The sequence below is a fragment of the Arvicanthis niloticus genome, chromosome 17 (genome assembly GCF_011762505.2).
Source record: "Arvicanthis niloticus isolate mArvNil1 chromosome 17, mArvNil1.pat.X, whole genome shotgun sequence".
Classification (NCBI taxonomy): domain Eukaryota; kingdom Metazoa; phylum Chordata; class Mammalia; order Rodentia; family Muridae; genus Arvicanthis; species Arvicanthis niloticus.
In genome coordinates, this window is record NC_047674.1 from 7,014,027 (window position 1) to 7,031,961 (window position 17,935).

General features: G+C 36.7%; 1 non-coding gene across 1 annotated transcript; it reads left to right on the forward strand.

Moving 5' to 3' along the window:
- Nucleotides 1-16,393: 16,393 nt before the first annotated feature.
- Nucleotides 16,394-16,521, forward strand: LOC117722846 (small nucleolar RNA SNORA17). The gene has a single exon (XR_004608606.1). It is a non-coding gene; the product is annotated as a small nucleolar RNA SNORA17 (small nucleolar RNA).
- The last annotated feature ends 1,414 nt before the right edge of the window (nt 16,522-17,935 follow it).

Genomic DNA, 17,935 nt, shown 5'->3' on the forward strand with positions numbered 1-17,935 from the left:
GATGCAAAAGTATAAATATTAACCAAAGAGTTGTTGTTAGTTTAAGAAAACAAGATAACAGTAAAAATAATTAAGTAACTTAGAATCAAATACCTTCAGATTCTGAATGTAAGACACTAAATTTCATGAGCTTCTGATTCTCTCTTGCAGGATGGTATCAATACTATTTGTAACTTACTTCACTATTTTACAAATGTGTAAATGTCAATTGGCCCAGACCAATAGCCTTCACCTTCACATTGACTTGAGACAATTTGAGACACAGACTTTCTGTTAATTTGAGATATAAATCTTCTAATTTCTGGCCTCTTGCCAATGTCACATCCATGGAATGTTCTTTTTCTGGTATCTAGGAGCAGTCTCCTTGAAAGGTCCTTGCTGCTGATGATAAAACTGCTATAACTTCACCTCTGGGGAAGAGGAGGTTAACAAACGGTATCTGTATATGACACATACTAAGTGGTTTATGTAACAACTAGCAAGCAAATATAGAATCATTGTTATAAACCATCATTCTCTGGAACTCTTACACTAGTTTACCTAGCTTACCTTAAGCCTTAAAAATAGTTTTTTTTTTATTTATTTCAGTAGAGTTGTGTTCTGTCTTTCTCAATTACAGAAGTCTCGAGTAAAGCCTTCCTTTACCCTCTTAACTTGCATGATAAAATTTTATGACCAGTTTTAATATATTAAACGATTATTTTGATGATTTTGACTGGGTAAATCATGAACTCTACTAGTATACATTGGCATCAAAGTAAATCTTACCCATGTCAAATAGTTTTCTATGTTTATGTTGCCTCTCACAGCTTGTCTTCCCAGTGTCCAGTATATCTGTAGGAACTTTATCTTAGTTTTTCCTATAAGTGAGGTTAATGTGGACTTAATAAGACTAATTTCTTGTTTAATTTACACAGCTTTTCCAATGGCTAGGATTCTTTCGTTTTTCATTTCTGAGTCTCGGTGTCTACTTTGGTGAAATGAATGGGTTGCATCAGAAGGTTGCTTTATAGTTTTGATACTTGATGAATCTGAAATGCTATTTGTTCAAATCTTGATACTGTTCTTAAAGGACGTATGGATGCTGGTGAAGAGAGAGAAGATGCAGATATGAGCATTCTCCCTAGAGGATGCAATAACAACTTTTACAGAAGTTTTGAAAGTTTGAAAAATATGGATTACTTCCTTTACTTTTCTACCGTCATCACGTCTGTACATTGCATTTAGCCAAAATCTACTTAAACTTCCCTGGGCTAAATATGGCTCTGTATGACATGTGGTGTGACCAATTTTAGATATCTGATGTCAAGATTAAATTGAAAGGAAATTACGACACTGATTTAAATTCTAGTAGTTATTTTAGTTTTTAGTTTTGTTGCACTTTTTAAGAGTCATCTGTCCTTTGAAAATATCACATGATTAAAAATTGTTTTAAGCAAATTTAAATTTAATGATCCACTGCCTTTGATACATGGATCTCTCCATTCATCAAATTGCAGTGTGCAGAATAGCCACCAATTCTTAACTGTCAAGAACTACTTCCATTAGATACATGAGTAAACAAAGTTTTTTCCATAAAAATCAAATGCAATTCAGGTTTGATTTACAGGCTATCATTTAATCTACAGTCTTGTTTCTTTATTGCCCTCTACATATATGTTGCAGTTTAATATCCTGATTATTCTTGTGTGTGTGTGTGTGTGTGTGTGTGTGTGTGTGTGTGTGTGTGTGTTTGTGTGTGTTTTGTTTGTTTTGTTTTGTGGGGATTTTTAGTATTTTTTAAATGAGTGAATGTGTGATACTTCCAAAACATAAATAAATAAATTTAAGTTTTAATCAGTATGAATTGACTTGAAAATCATAAGAGGTTTCCTTGTTGTTGAACAAAGCTGAAACAGTACAGGTAAAGCCAAAGAACGGGCCCAGTGTTTCACTGTGTTTTCCCTTTGGTACTGTTTGAGTGACTGTCTTATGAAGCCATACTCAGAGAGCAGGCAGATATGCCAAACATTTATATTTTAGAAGAAATCATTATGTGTCAATTTTTTGGAAAACTAAGTTAAAATAACAAAGCAAAAGAAACATACCAAAAGATTCCAATCACTATAAAATCTGGTATTATTATTATATACAACCATATCAAAGAGTCAAAATGATTGTTTATTTCTTTTTCCCTCAATTATCTTAAGAAAACTATAATAATTAAAATATTTAACAAATAATACAATTATATTCTCTTGTCCAGTGAGAGAAAAGAAGAAAAGAAAGTCAATAATCACTGAAGTATTGTCTTCTTTATCCCCATAACAGCCCTCTGAGGGAGAATTTATTTTCATTTTGTAGTTGAAACAACTAAGACTTGGAGTGGCTAAAAAAGACTTATCCAGAATTATAAAACAGAAATGTTACTATCATAATTAGAATATGTTATTTAAATTATGACCTCATGCTACCCACTTACTACCTTGCCATTAAGAGAATGTGGTGTCAGGTAATGGTAATTTATGAAAAGCTAACCTAGTTGATACAGGTTCCCAGTCCTATTAGCTTCCACAAAATACAACAGATGGGAGAAGTGAAATAAGCCTTACTTGGAGGCATTCTTGACAATGATTGTGCTCTCAAATATATTGCAATGGAATAGATCCCACTGAAATCAAGCATCTCATGAAAAGATGAAGGAGTGTATATTCCTAACCTAGATTTTTCTTTGACATATTGAAAGATATAAATCAAAACTGTAGATCCTTTTCAAATACTGATGTCATATAAATATTTTCCTAGATACCTGAATTCATTAGAGCATTATTACTGTATATTACTTTCACTAAAAAGAGACTTAAGACAATGCTTGTGTAGCTTTCAACCCTTCGGTTGCTATGGACATAGATTATCTATCACTACCTATTATTGATGATATCTCTAAGTCTGGACATGTTTTTAATAGGTCTGTGAAACAAAAAAAAAATTCAATGGAATTAGGTAGGTTCTTTTAAGCCACCATATCAAAGTTTTGTGTGTGTGTGTGTGTGTGTGTGTGTGTGTGTGTGTGTGTGTGTGTGTGGTGTAAATGAGAAGGCAATTTTTAGGTATGATTGATATTTAAAGCAATAGATATTAATTAAAACTGATTGTCACCTTACAATAATTGGCCCTATCAAGTGTAGTCTTTCTCAGAATTTTAGGAAGTGATGTACTTCCTTGAGGACCATAGAACACATATTGCATACTACTGTATTTGATGCTTAACCTGCAATGTCTCTTGTCTTCCAAACTGCAGATTTTGGACATGTAAGAAGGAGAAAATTTTCATGAAATGAAATATGTGAATAACCAACTTTTAAAATCATATATAACAGAAGTTATGAACCAATTGGACTTAACTGACATCTATAGAACATTTCATCCTAAAACAAAAGAATATACTGTTTTCTCAGCATCTCATGGTACCTTCTCCAAAATAGACCATATAATTGGTCACAAAACTGGCCTCAACAGATATAAAAAGATTGAAATAATCCCTTGTACCCTATCAGACCACCATGGACTAAGACTCATCTTTAATGTGAACAAAAACAACAGAAAGCCCACATACACATGGAAACTGAACAATGCTCTATGCAATGATGACTTGGTCAAGGAAGGAATAAAGCAAGAAATTAAAGACTTTTTAGAATTTAATGAAAATGAGGATAAATCATATCAAAACTTGTGGGACTCCATGAAAGCAGTACTAAGAGGAAAAATCATAGATCTAAGTGCCCACAAAAAGAAACTGGAAAGAGCATACACTAGCAACTTGACAACACAGCTGAAAGCGTTAGAACAAAAAGAAGCTAATACACCCAAGAGGAGTAGACGACAGGAAATAATCAAACTCAGAGCTGAAATCAACCAAGTTGAAACAGAAAGAACTATACAAAATATCAACAAAACCAGGAGCTGGTTGTTTGAGAAAATCAACAATATAGACAAACACTTAGCCAGACTAACCAAAGGGTGCAGAGACAGTACTCAAATTAATAAAATCAGAACTGAAAAGGGAGACATAACAACAGAAACTGAGGAAATTAAAAAAATCATCAGATCCTACTACAAAGACCTATACTCAACAAAATTGAAAAATCTGGATGAAATGGACAATTTTCTACATAGATACCAAGTATCAAAATTAAAACAGGAGCAGACAAACCATCTAAACAGTCCCATAACCCCTAAAGAAATAGAAGCAGTCATTAAAAGCCTCCCCACCAAAAAGAGTCCGGGGCCAGATGGTTTTAGTGCAGAATTCTATCAGACATTCCAGGAAGACCTAATACCAATTCTCTTCAAACTATTCCACACAATAGAAACAGAAGGAACACTACCCAATTCATCCTATGAAGCTACAATTACACTCATACCTAAGCCTCACAAAGACCCAACAAAGAAAGAGAACTACAGACCAATCTGTCTTATGAATATTGATGCAAAAATACTCAATAAAATTCTCGCAAACTGAATCCAAGAACAGATCAAAGCAATCATTCATCATGATCAAGTAGGCTTTATCCCAGGAATGTAGGAATGGTTCAATATTCAAAAATCCATCAATGTAATCCACTGCATAAATAAACTCAAAGAAAATAACTATATGATCATCTCACTAGATGCTGAGAAAGCATTTGACAAAATTCAACATCCCTTCATGTTAAAAGTCTTGGAAAGAACAGGAATTCAAGGCCCATACCTAAACATAGTAAAAGCAATATACAGCAAGCCAGTAGCCAAAATCAAACTAAATGGAGAGAAACTTGAAGCAATCCCACTAAGATCAGGGACTAGACAAGGCTGCCCACTCTCACCCTACCTATTCAATATAGTACTGGAAGTCCTAGCTAGAGTGATTAGACAACAAAAGGAAGTCAAAGGGATACAAATAGGAAAGGAAGAAGTAAAATTTTCACTATTTGCAGATGATATGATAGTATACTCGAGTGACCCTAAAATTTCCACCAGAGATCTCCTAAACCTGATAAACAACTCCAGCAAAGTGGCTGGATATAAAATCAACTTAAATATATCAGTAGCCTTCCTCTATTCAAAGGATAAACAGGCTGAGAAAGAAATTAGAGACATGACACCCTTCACAATAGTTACAGACAATATAAAATACCTTGGAGTGAATCTAACCAAGCAAGTAAAAAATCTGTATGACAAGAACTTCAAGTCTCTGAAAAAAGAAATAGAAGAAGATCTCAGAAGATGGAAAGATCTCCCATGCTCCTGAATCAGCAGGATTAATTTAGTAAAAATGGCCATCTTGCCAAAAGCAATCTATAGATTCAATGCAATCCCCATCAAAATTCCAAATCAATTCTTCATAGAAATAGAAAGAACAATTTGCAAATTCATTTGGAATAACAAAAAAAACAGGATAGTGAGAACTATTCTCAACAATAAAAGAACTTCTGGGGGAATCACCATCCCTGACCTCAAACTGTACTACAGGGAAATAGTAATAAAAACTGCATGGTATTGGTACAGTGACAGGCAGGAAGATCAATGGAATAGAATTGAAGATCCAGAAATGAACCCACACACCTATGATCTCTTGATCTTTGACAAAGGAGCTAAAACCATCCAGTGGAAAAAGAACAGCATTTTCAGCAAATGGTGCTGGTTCAACTGGAGGTCAGCATGTAGAAGGATGCAAATCGATCCATTCTTATCTCCTTGTACAAAGCTCAACTCCAAGTGGATAAAGGACCTTCACATAAAGCCAGATACACTGAAATTTATAGAAGAGAAGTTGGGGAAGACCCTCAAATACCTAGGCACAGGGGAAAAGTTCCTGAACAGAACACCAATGGCTTATGCTCTAAGATCAAGAATCGACAAATGGGACCTCATCAAATTGCAAAGCTTCTGTAAGGCAAAGGACACTGTCAACAAGACAAAACGGCAACCAACAGATTGGCAAAAGATATTTACCAATCCTACATCCTATAGATGGCTAATATCCAAAATATACAAAGAACTCAAAAAATTATACTACAGACAACCAAATAACCCTATTAAAAATGGGGTACAGAGCTAAACAAAGACTTCTCAACAGAGGAAACTCGAATGGCCGAGAAGCACCTTAAGAAATGCTCAACATCCTTAGTCGTCAGGGAAATGCAAATCAAAACAACCCTGAGATACCACCTCACACCAGTCAGAATGGCTAAGATCAAAAACTCAGGTGATAGTAGAAGCTGGCAAGGATGCGGAGAAAGAGGAACACTACTCCATTGTTGGTGGGATTGCAAGCTGGTCCAACCACTCTGGAAATCAGTCTGGCAGTTGCTCAGAAAACTGGACATAGCATTACCTGAGGATCCAGCTATACCACTCCTGGGCATATACCCAGAAGATGCTCCAACATATAACAAGGACATATGCTCCACTATGTTCATAGCAGCCTTATTTATAATACCCAGAAGCTGGAAAGAACCCAGATGTCCCTCAACAGAGGAATGGATACAAAAAAATGTGTTACATTTACACAATGGAGTATTACTCAGCTATTAAAAATAATGAATTCGAGGAATTCTTAGGTAAATGGATGGAACTAGAAATTATCATCCTGAGTGAGTTAACCCAATCACAAAAGAACACACATGGTATTTACTCACTGATAAGCAGATGTTACCCAAAAGCTTGGAATAGCGAAGACTCAACTCACAGACCACATGAAGCTCATGAAGAAGGAAGATCAAGTGGGGATGCCTCAGTCCTACTTAGAAGGAGTAACAAAAATACTCAAGGTAGCAAATATGGAAACAAAATGTGGGACAGAAACTGAAGAAGGGGCCATCTGGAGACCATTCCACCTGGGTATCCATCCCATGTACAGTCACCTAAGCTAGACACTGATATGGATGGCTGGAAGTTCATGCTGACAAGAACTTGATATAGCCGTCTCCTTAGAGGTCTGCCAGAGACTGACACATTCAGAGGACCCTGCTCACAGCTAACCACTGATATGATCAAGGTTTTCTCAATGGAGAGGTTAGAGAGAAGACTGAAGGAGCAGAAAGGGTTTGTGGCTCCATGAAGAGAGCAACAATACCAACCAACCAGAGCTCCCCAGAGTCTAAACCACCAGCCTGGGAGCACATAGGGAGGGACCCATGACTCCAGCTGTATATGTAGGGGAGGATGGCCTTTTCAGGCATAGGTGGCAGAGGAGATTCTTGGTCCCATGATGAACAAACACAGTGTGTGGGGGGGAATGTGAGGGTAGGGAGGGGGGAGTGGTGGTGGAGTTGTAGGTGGGGGCACAGCCTCATAGAAGCATGAGGAGGGGGGATGGAATAGGAGGTTTCTGGGTGGTGGGGGAAGTGGGGTAAGGGGATAAAATCTGAAATGTAAATATAATACCCAATAAAAATAAATAAATAAAATCACACATATATATACATATATACACACATATACATATATAATGTATATATATATGTGTGTGTGTGTGTGTGTGTGTGTGTGTGTATACATATATACGAAAAGGAAGAGAGAAAAGGAGACAGAGGTCTTCCTGAGTCTTTGTAATTTCAATGCTACTCTAAAAATGATCTAATATTTAATGATGAGCAAAACGTCCCTTTCTTTCTGATTTTCTTGCATTTTAAACATTAGTTTGTCAAATGACTTACAAGCTAAGTTATATTTCTAGTGCCCTCAGTCTCATGAAGAGTTCTGAAATAATTAGGCACTTTCAATGCTTGCTGTCATTTGTTCAACCCCCACCCCTTGCTTTATTAACAGACACTTCTGATAAATTCAATTTCAAGAGCCAAAAGAAAATATAACCATCTGTTTTCTAAAAGGCAATCACTTAACAGTTTACAAGGGAATGGCTCTCTTTACCCCCGTTTCGATTTTTCAGGAAACATGCTCCATAATCTCTTGAAAACTCATATTAGTTCACATACTTATTATTTAAAATCTACAGGACCAGAGTCCACTTGGTTTCTGTTATCTCAGCTCTCACGTCAGGACACATAGCCACATTGACTCAAAAGCTGAGATTTATAAGCAAATAACAAGCTAAATCTTCCATTACTACCAAGACCTGCAAGCTTTTCCTCAAGAGCATTCCTCTGAGGGTTTATCCCATGGGTGCACAGCAAGGCGAACAGACCATCCACAAGCAAACACATCTTTCCTCCTCTATGAAATCCCATTCTATGTTTTATAGTGTTTGGTGTCAGCTTTTTATGCTACCAAAAACAACCTTCTCTGTTTTATTACATTGCTTCTTTTCTGCTAGAATTTAAGCTACTCCAGTATATGGAACTAAGCTTGACAGGGTGCTGCACACCTGTCATCGCAGCACAAGAGTTTAAGGCAGGAAGACTGCAAGTCCAAAGATGATCTAGCCTAGGTTAATGAGATCTGTCTCAAAAGAAAAGCAGATAGATATTGATTATTCTCACTTTTGAATACAAATAACTTTCTATTTATATTTAGTAAACAATTGGTGTACGACCTAATACAAGGCATTTTCTAATTTTTGAAAACAAAAATAAACATACAACACTGATTGGCAGAGTCTCATCATCCACCTATTCAAAAGAGAATGTGTGCTAATAGTTTGTAGAAATATAGTAAAGGTAAACTTGTGGCTCTATAAAATGTTATCTAGAACAGATAAGAAAGACAGCTGACAGCAGAACACTGACCAGGAGATGCTAGCACCACCAAGACAGGATAAAGATAACTCAATCTGTACTGTTTGGGAGTCTTTGGGATCACACTGGTCATTGACTCTTAGTTACTCTCTAGAAGTTGATGATGGCCCCTTATAGAAGATACCATATATTTGAGTCACAGAATATGAAGCAATCAAAGTAGTACTGACTTGGGGGCGTCATCCCTACTGGCTAGTTTTCATTATCTTGAAAAGTGATATGTATGGTTTGGAAGAGCAATCACTATTCATAATCAGGTCAGGTGTAAATCCTTAGGACTACAATAATGACTGGCTGTGCCCACTGTTGAAATAATGGCATGAATATTAGGGGAGTAAAAAACCACTTTATGAATAAAGTTACATGTTTCTCTGGAAGAAGAAATCCATGTCTGACACCATTATCAAGCCAAGAACCTATGGAGAGAAAGTTATAGACTTTATGCGATAATCTATTAAGATTGTTTTGCTAAAGAGATATTATATTAAACTGGCTTGTAAGGATAGTGTTATAACCATAAATCAGTCATCTATGACCTCTCATTTGAGAAGCTTCTATTTGTGCTACATACTGATCAACATAGAAATCATTGACTGACCACAGTACTAAGAAAAGACTGCAGGATATCCAGGCATAAATAGAACATAGGTGCCACACCCCCTCTTCCCAAGTAACAAGGATGCAAAAGAAGGGGGAGAAAGCATGCAATAGGCAAAAGAGGTGAATGACTATAAAGAAGTAGTCTCTTATAGACACAGTAAGACACCTAACAGATGAACCTACACTGGCTGCAATAGCATGCACATAGCCTGTGCAAATTCATGCCACATCATATCCCTAAATGGGAAGGAGAGTTGATCACAAAATCTCATCCCTAGCCATAAGAATATTGGAAATTGTTAGCTGATGGAGGAGAGGTGGTCTTTTCTAAGCACGTAGCTTCTGGTAAGTTTCCCATACTTTTTGGAAGTCCAAATGTTCAAGCATATGTATGTTCTTGTACAAATTGTCCTGGGTGGGTTTTTAAAATGAACATAGTTAGGTTTGCTTTTTTAAAAAATGGAAAGATTTTTGGTTCTATTTCCCTTCCCTAGTATTCCCTAGTATACCTATTCAAATCCCTAGCTGGAGAGCTAGTGATAGAGAAAAGCTCCTGAAAGAGGAAGTGTCATGTGTTTTATGTTTATTTCTTTATTTATTGGTTTGTTGGTGAGTGTGTGTGTGTGTGTGTGTGTGTGTGTGTGTGTGTGTGTGTGTGTGTGTGTTTAAGAATGTGGCTCCTGGTAGGTAAACCATGCTATAGTAGATGGTGTACACCCATACCTGTGTGCACATGATGAGCACAAACTGAATTCAGTAGATTAATAAAAAAAAAAAAAAAAAGAAGGAACAGAAGGAAGCAAGGAAGAAAATAAAAAGGACAGAAAGCTTGGAGGGGGTCAGAAGTAGAATTCTATATGAGAAGTGTTAGGGGCAAATTCTCAAAGGTGAAGATGCTCAAAATACATTGCATATGTTTACTCCATCAGCTTGCTTTGGCTCTCTGCTCAGAAATGATAAATGTAGATCATACTCTGGTTCTATTTTTAGTTTTTTCATTAAATAGTTTTCCATACTGACAACACAAATGTCATTCCTGGCAATGGGTTAGGAATCCATTCACTTATACTCTCAAAGGCACATACTTTTTCTTATGGTAGCTCTTCTGATTGTGATGATAGATCACAAAGTACTTTTGATTTAGGCTTGATTTGAATTTTATAAAGGTTTGCAATGTCAACTTCATTGCTATCTTGGTGGAGCTTGTATTGAATTTCTATATTACATTTTAAATTGTGGTAATTTTAGCAATTTCTAATGTCTTCAGTTTCTTTCTCTTAGTGCTATAGTTTTCATCATAGAGTTCATTCCTCTCTTTGGCTAGTTTCATTCTTACCTGTTATTTTGGGATTTGGGGGGTAGTTGTTTCTTTATTTTGTTGATAGTCTGGCTTGTGTTTTGTTGCTGTTGCTGTTGTTTGTTGTTGTCCTTTTTTTTGATTTGTTTCTTACTGTTAGTTTTGTTGTTGGTGGTGATGGTGGTATTTATTCACTTGTTTGTTTGTGAGTCAAGGTCTCTCTACATAGCACTAGCTGCCCTAGAACTCACTACGTATATCATGTTGGCCTCTAACTCACAGATCAGCCTGCCTCTCTCTCCTGACTGTTGGGATGAAAGGCCTGTCCAATCATTCCTGACTTACAATATTTTTTTATGGAATTATTTTCCTTATTTTCTTTTGAAAGATTTCACTATGAGTGTATAGGAAATTCTGTCATTTTTGGTCATTAATTTTTGTAATCTACTATTTTACAGAATTTATCATTTTAAGAGTCTTTGGTGGACATATTAAACTTTTACATATATAGAATCATGTTATCTGCAAACAGGTATAATTTGGTTTCTTCGTTGTCTTTATTGTCTGTTGCTTGATTGCACTAACTAAAGTATCAAGTTCTGGGTTGAGTAGAAATGACGAGAATAGACATCCTTGTCTTGATCTTGATTTTACAGGAAATCCATTCACTTTAATATTGACTGTGTTTGTCATATGTAGATTTTAATATTTTACATGTTGAAGTATTTATCAATAGTTTTTATATGGTTTATTATTTTGAAAGTTTGACTGTTTTGTCTGCATGTGTGTCTATGTACCTCTTGATTGCATGGTGCCTACAGCGGCCAGAAGAGGGTTATCAGATCCCATGAGAATAGAGCTAAATGGTGTAAACCACCAGGTTCCCTAGAAGAGCAGCTACTGCTCTTAAGTGCTGAGCCATAGCTCCAGCCCCTTATGCAGAGCTTTTAAAATGCAGCAATGTTGAATTTTATCAAGGCTCTTTCTGAGATGATCTCCATTGTTGCCTTTCTTCATTCTGTTTACGTGCTACATTGTAGATATTGATTTGCATGTGTTTAAACATCCTGGTATCCCTTGAGTGGAATGAGTTAGTCACTGTGTATAATCATTTGAATGTACTGCTTTTAAAATAAGTCCTCTAGACAAGCATAATGATACCTTCCTATAACCTCATCTAACTGGGATACAGATGTCAGTATATTACTACTTTGAGATAAACTGACAACACAGGTTAACTCAATCTGCCATCAACCTGCATGACTCACAAATGATAATTTTTCTTTTCAAACTAGGATGTGGTTCTTTACTGTGGTTTTTTTTTTTCATTTTTTATTCGATATCTTATTTACTTACATTTCAGATGCCATCTACCATCCCCATTCCCCCCATCGCATCCCTCCTCCTCCCTTTTTGCCTTTATTCTGTTTAAATTACATGAAAGTATTAAGGTCAGTTCTAGGTTGAAGAACTAACAATACAATATATGCAAATAGTCAAGGGACAAGCAAGACAATAAACCCAGATAGTCAAAAAAACATGCACAACAATAAACAGAGTCCCGGGATCACTCCTGTGATCACTATTTCTAAGGGCTTATCAGGATAACCGAGGCTCTTTACTGTTTTAATGGAATTTTCTGCAAAGGATTTTTCTAATTTTGAATAAATCCAAAATTCAAATTTTTAAAAATATATTGTGATGTTTGCAGTAACATGCAAAGATAATTTGAAGTGGAAACTTCTAGTTTCTTTGGAAACTCAGTCATGTCAAATGATGTTTTGCTGGGGCACACAGGTGAAAGAATGTTTTCTTGAAGCAGACACAGGAAAGGATGTTTTCCTGAAGCAGACACAGGTGAAAGGATGTTTTCCTGAAGCAGACACAGAAAAGGATGTTTTCCTGAAGCAGACACAGATGAAAGGATGTTTTGCTGCAGCAGACACAGGAAATGACTTGTGATGAAGAAGTACAAATATGACCCCCACAAACACTGGGAGACTAGCATTGAGCATTGGTTTGGCTTGCTCTGCCTCTCTATTCTTCACTAACAGCAGGAATGTATTGGTTTGTTTTAAAAAGTTACTGAGCTCAACTTGTGGAAATGCTGCCACCATTGAGAGAAACTTCCCCAAGAATAGCTCTCAGGGTTCCTGAGGCAGCTTATAGCCTCACTTTAGGCTGGTTGGTGAGCCTGGCAGTTTCCTCAGAAATAAAATACAGCTGCCTGGTGTGTGCCTGCTGAGAGGACTGGACTGAATCTGATGGTTTCTGTGTTCTGTCTGCTTGCCTAGAGGACTTGTCTGCAGCTGCTGAATCATATTTGGTGTTTGCTGCAGTACTGAACTGCTACCAAAGAAGATCAAGCTTGCCCCCAAAGAACTATTGGTGAACAGATCCACTTCCCCCATATCCTAATAACTTTTCTCTTTCACTTCCTCTGCTGGGTATTGGGCTAGATGAGAGATTGAGCCCTTATTAAAAGTAGGTTGCAAAAAATTTACGCCAACAATTATTGGCTTAGCTCTTTATCTAAAATATTTTATCCTATTTTTCTAAAGTACTTTATAATTTTATGAAAAATAGTTTGTGTTGGGTATGTACCTCAGTGGTAGGACATGTGTTTTTTTTAAAATCCATGGAATTCCCCAGCATCTCAGACATAAATACTAATAACTAATATCATAATATTTAATGTTTCATTTTTTAGTTTAAAAATTTATTCTACAGTTTATTTTTTACAGTTTTTTTTTTTGCATTAAATAGAACCTATAGGTTGAAGTTCAATTTGGCAGTCTGTAAATGCCTAATTAACCAAAAACATTTGTTCAGAAAGCTATATTCTCAATAGTCAAAAGTCAGTGTTGCTACATCACTGATTTGATTCCAGTGCATCTATTGTTTTACCAATAAATTTATCTTGGTTATGAAGAAACTACATAAAAATTCTAACTCTAATAAACTAATTGTTGTATTCTTTATCTTTAACTTCATCTTTATCTCTCGGTTTATCTAGAACTTTTCCACTTCCTCCTCCTTCTCTTTTTCTTCCTCCTGCTACTACTAATTTAAATATTCAGGTCTAGACAGATAGATCAGTACTTAAAAGCACACATATCTCTTGTAGAGTACCTAAGTTAGACACAAAGCACCTATTTCAGACGTCTTACCACCACCTATGACTTCAGCTCCAAGGGAATCTAACACACCTAGCCTCCATAGGCACCCCTGCTGATCATGTGCATGCATCCACACAGAGGCACACATTTAAAAAAGTAAAAATCTTTGAAATTTAGTTTTTCAATAGCTTTGTTTTTTTATACATTCTTAACACAATTTTCTTTATATCTCTAAAAGTTATGAAGTAGTAGGAATTCTATTAAACCTTTATGGACATTTTGAGAGACTTGATTATTCTACTATGTACAATATTTCCCCTGTGCACCTGATACATCTCATATATGTTTATAGTCTCTTTAATCAGTGTTTTATATAGCTTCCCTACAATTTCTATGTGATGTTTTGCCAGATTTCCTCCTAAGTAAAATTCTACCAGTCTATCTTTATGAATTGTAGATGGTATACATAGATGGTTTTGTTTGCTTGTTTTTAGTGTTCATAGATTCATTGCTAGAACATAAACATAAACTTAAGTATTTTTATTATATATTGAGTTTGGGGTGAAGTTATTATTAGCTTTCAAAGGCCTTTTGACTAATTTTTTGGTGCTTCTGCACTACCTTTGTTACCTACCAATAGGACAGTTGGGTTTCTGTATTTCTGCCCTGGATGCCTTTTGTTTAGTTTACCTACTGCATTGTATGGATTAAACTTTAATGTGTGTTAACAGAAAAGAGACAGACTTCAGTATTCTAGTCTTCTTTGTAGCCTAAGAAGTACCATCTCAGGCTTGTTCCATGAACACAATTTTAGACCGAAGAGTTAGTTAATGGGTCTGGTTTTGTCTGGATTGTTGGGATCTTTTATAAAACTATAATTTTGTCAATTTTCTTTTTATTAAGATCATGCTACTTCTGTTTTCATTGAATATACATTGAGTTATATTCATTGATTTTTTTTCAGACATCTTTGGAATAAATCTCTCTTAATCATGCTCCTTTATGGACTTCTGAGCTGTGTATTATTTTGTCTATATTCACAAAGGTGTTCTTGCTTTGGGTTTAATTCAGTCTCTTTATGCCAGATTCTTTATACTAGACCCTAGATTATTGGCTTGAGATTTAATGTTGCTTTTGCAACATAAGCATTTAATATTACAAGTTTAAAATGCTTCAGATATTACATGCAAATTTGATTTGCATTATTTTAATTTTTGCTCAATGTAACTTTTCAATTTTCTTTTGACATTGCCATTTAGAATTATAAGTTATTTAGAAGTTCATTACTCAGAGAATAAGTGTTTGAAACAATGCAGTTTGAGGAGCTGCACCTGAAGTTGTTGTACTCTGTACTATTGTATAGAAAATTCCTGTGAAACTCAGGATGCTGGATATTATATTGATATTGACACATGTTCACATATCTGTGTGGTCCTAAGGTGGGAGGAAATCATAACATAAAAGAATTACATATATTCATTTCATTTTATAATTTAATTCCTTAGTACTTGAAGTATGGTTATAAATGGTTTTAAGACTTTTAAATTTAATGATGTTTGTTTTCTGCTCAGAAAGATTGCCTTCATACATTTCCTAGGAATGCTGAAAAACAATGTGTATTCTGTTATTATTAAATATAATGTTTAACAAGTCTTGACTAGATTTTTCTTGATTGATGGTGATATTTATCTATATTCCTGAAATCTTTTTGTCTACTGATTCAAACAAGAATTTGTGAATAAAATAGTACAGTTTTCTTAAAGCTACAATGGTGAGCTTATTTTTTATGTTTTTCCAACATAATATTTTTATTGATTATTTCAGAATTTTATACAACACACCCAAATCACACTAGCTTCCCACTCTTCCCAGCTCCATCCTTCCACCCTTGTGCCATTTCCTGCCCCACAAAAGCAAAAGTTCACCAAGTCCAGTTTGTGTGGCCTATATACTCATTGGAGCAGAGTCCAACTCCCAGAGGCAGTCCCTTAAAGAAACTGAGTCCTTCCTGATACACCTGAACTCTATCAGAAGCCATTCACTGGAAGAGCTTACTTTAGCATCTTTATTGTAATTTGTAAGATCTGGTGCAATCGCTTCCTGTCTGGAATGGTTTGTTGTGTTGTTTTGTTTGGAATAAGAATAGGTTATCACAGTAGCCTTCAATGTTTCTTATTTTTAGTTATGGGTCTGCAGTCACCCACACCACCATAAAAGAAGCTTCCCCGCACATAGAGACCTGAGTCGCATGAATAATGGACTTTCACATGATTTCCAGAGGAAGCTCAAATCATGACTCCAACCTGGCATCTGGCTTACTTTTTTTTACAGTGAATTTAGCTACATTAATAGATAGATAGATAGATAGATAGATAGATAGATAGATAGATTTATCTTTATATATTTATATATATAAAGATAAATATATATAAATATAAATATATAAATATATATATATTTATCTTTATATATATAAATTCAAGATATATATATCTTGAATTTAAGGCAATGTCTAAATTCAAAGCAATCTGTGCTTTTCATATATAAGGGCATCTGTCATTGAATAAGGAAGATCTAAGAAGCTGGAAATTATCTATTAAGTAACAAGATGGGGGGGTGAAAAGGAGAAAGAAAGCAAAAATTTAGAAAACTAAAATATGCCTGACCCTAGAGTCACTTCAGTGTGGCATCAGTGTCACATGGGCATCAGTAGGTGGCAGAGAGGACAAGGGCTATGTCTATGCTCTGACCTATGAACATCTGAATGGTTAGTAAGTAGCCTAATATTCCCTGAATAAAGCAAGCCTGAGATGACCACCAGTTCAGTGATAGGCAGAACAGGACATGCTCCCTGGACAGGGAGCAAGCAAGAGACTAGAAGACCCCTCTGGGACTGCGGCCCAGGGAAGGAGTGAGCTTGAGACAGACAATCCTCACAAGGGGTCACTCAGGTGGTCAGTGCAAAGAACCAGCCTGGGATGACCGTCAGCCCTGTGCTGCACAGACCATAGAGGCAGAACATGATTGAGATGATCCCTGCCCAGCACCATAATTCACAGTCAGGGCATAGCACTCCTCCTGAGACAACTCCAGACATTCAGAGACCCTAAGTGACACTAAGAGGAGCAAGTCAGTGGTAGAGAAATGGGAGAGGAAGAGAAACAGAAGGATGTGGATGGGCACAATGAAGAGAGGCAGAACTGGAGACTCAATGGTAGTGAAGAACAGTCTGATATGAATAACCAGCTACCTGGAACCATGGTGGGAACCTGGCCTGTGCTGTTCCTGGGAGCCATGTTTGAGTCTATGGCCCTGCAGCAGCAGGGGTCTAGAACCATCAAAGGCCAAATGAATATCCCTGGTCTGGACTGCTGCATGGGGATATGGTAATATCTGAGGGCTGTATAGAAATGATCCCACACCTCACCTGGGCTGGCCCTGGAGGCATGAGATCAGGAAAGATGACTCTTACCCTAGCAGAAGCAGTATTTGGAAGAGTGTCCTTCAAGGCCCCTCCTGTTGTAGGAGTTGCAAGCAGGCCCCAGAGATACAAGTGTGGGAGACTTGGATAAGGAAGACATCTCTTTCTCCTCCTCTTCCTCCTTCTCTTCTTCCTCTTCCTCTTCCTCCTCCTCTTCCTTTTCCTTAACTCTTCCCTTTCTGCAGCAGGCAGAGATTTGGGGTCAAGACATCAGGAGAGCTAGCCCCACCTCTGACCAGCTGTAGCACTTGGTAGCAGCAGTCTGGAGCAGCTCTGCATCTCACTGGGGCAGCACAGTAGAGCTGGTCCTGGATGCAGGCTTTGCAGGTCAGCTGCATGAGGGCATCAGAGCAGAAAAGCCGGTGGGATGAGCAGCTCAGATACCTCTCAGGCCCAGATCCAGGGCTTTGAATTAGCCTACCCTAACATCTACCCCTCACCCCCATCGAAGAACTGCTAAAGTAAATGAAGGGGCTGGTCCTACAGTTCCAAAATTACAGGATCTCCATGACAGAGGGCAATTATAGGGTATCTGAGAGGCATCCCAGGGAGGTTCCAATATTGATAGAGCAGCAGAAGCCAGAGACCTTGAATCAGACCAACATCCTCAAGGAACATCTGCAATGCAAAGGAGGATGCACAGAAGCATATACTGTGGTACACAGTGTGACACGCTACAGCTTCCACCATGAGGGTTTTATTTTTCCTCTGTTGTGGGAGG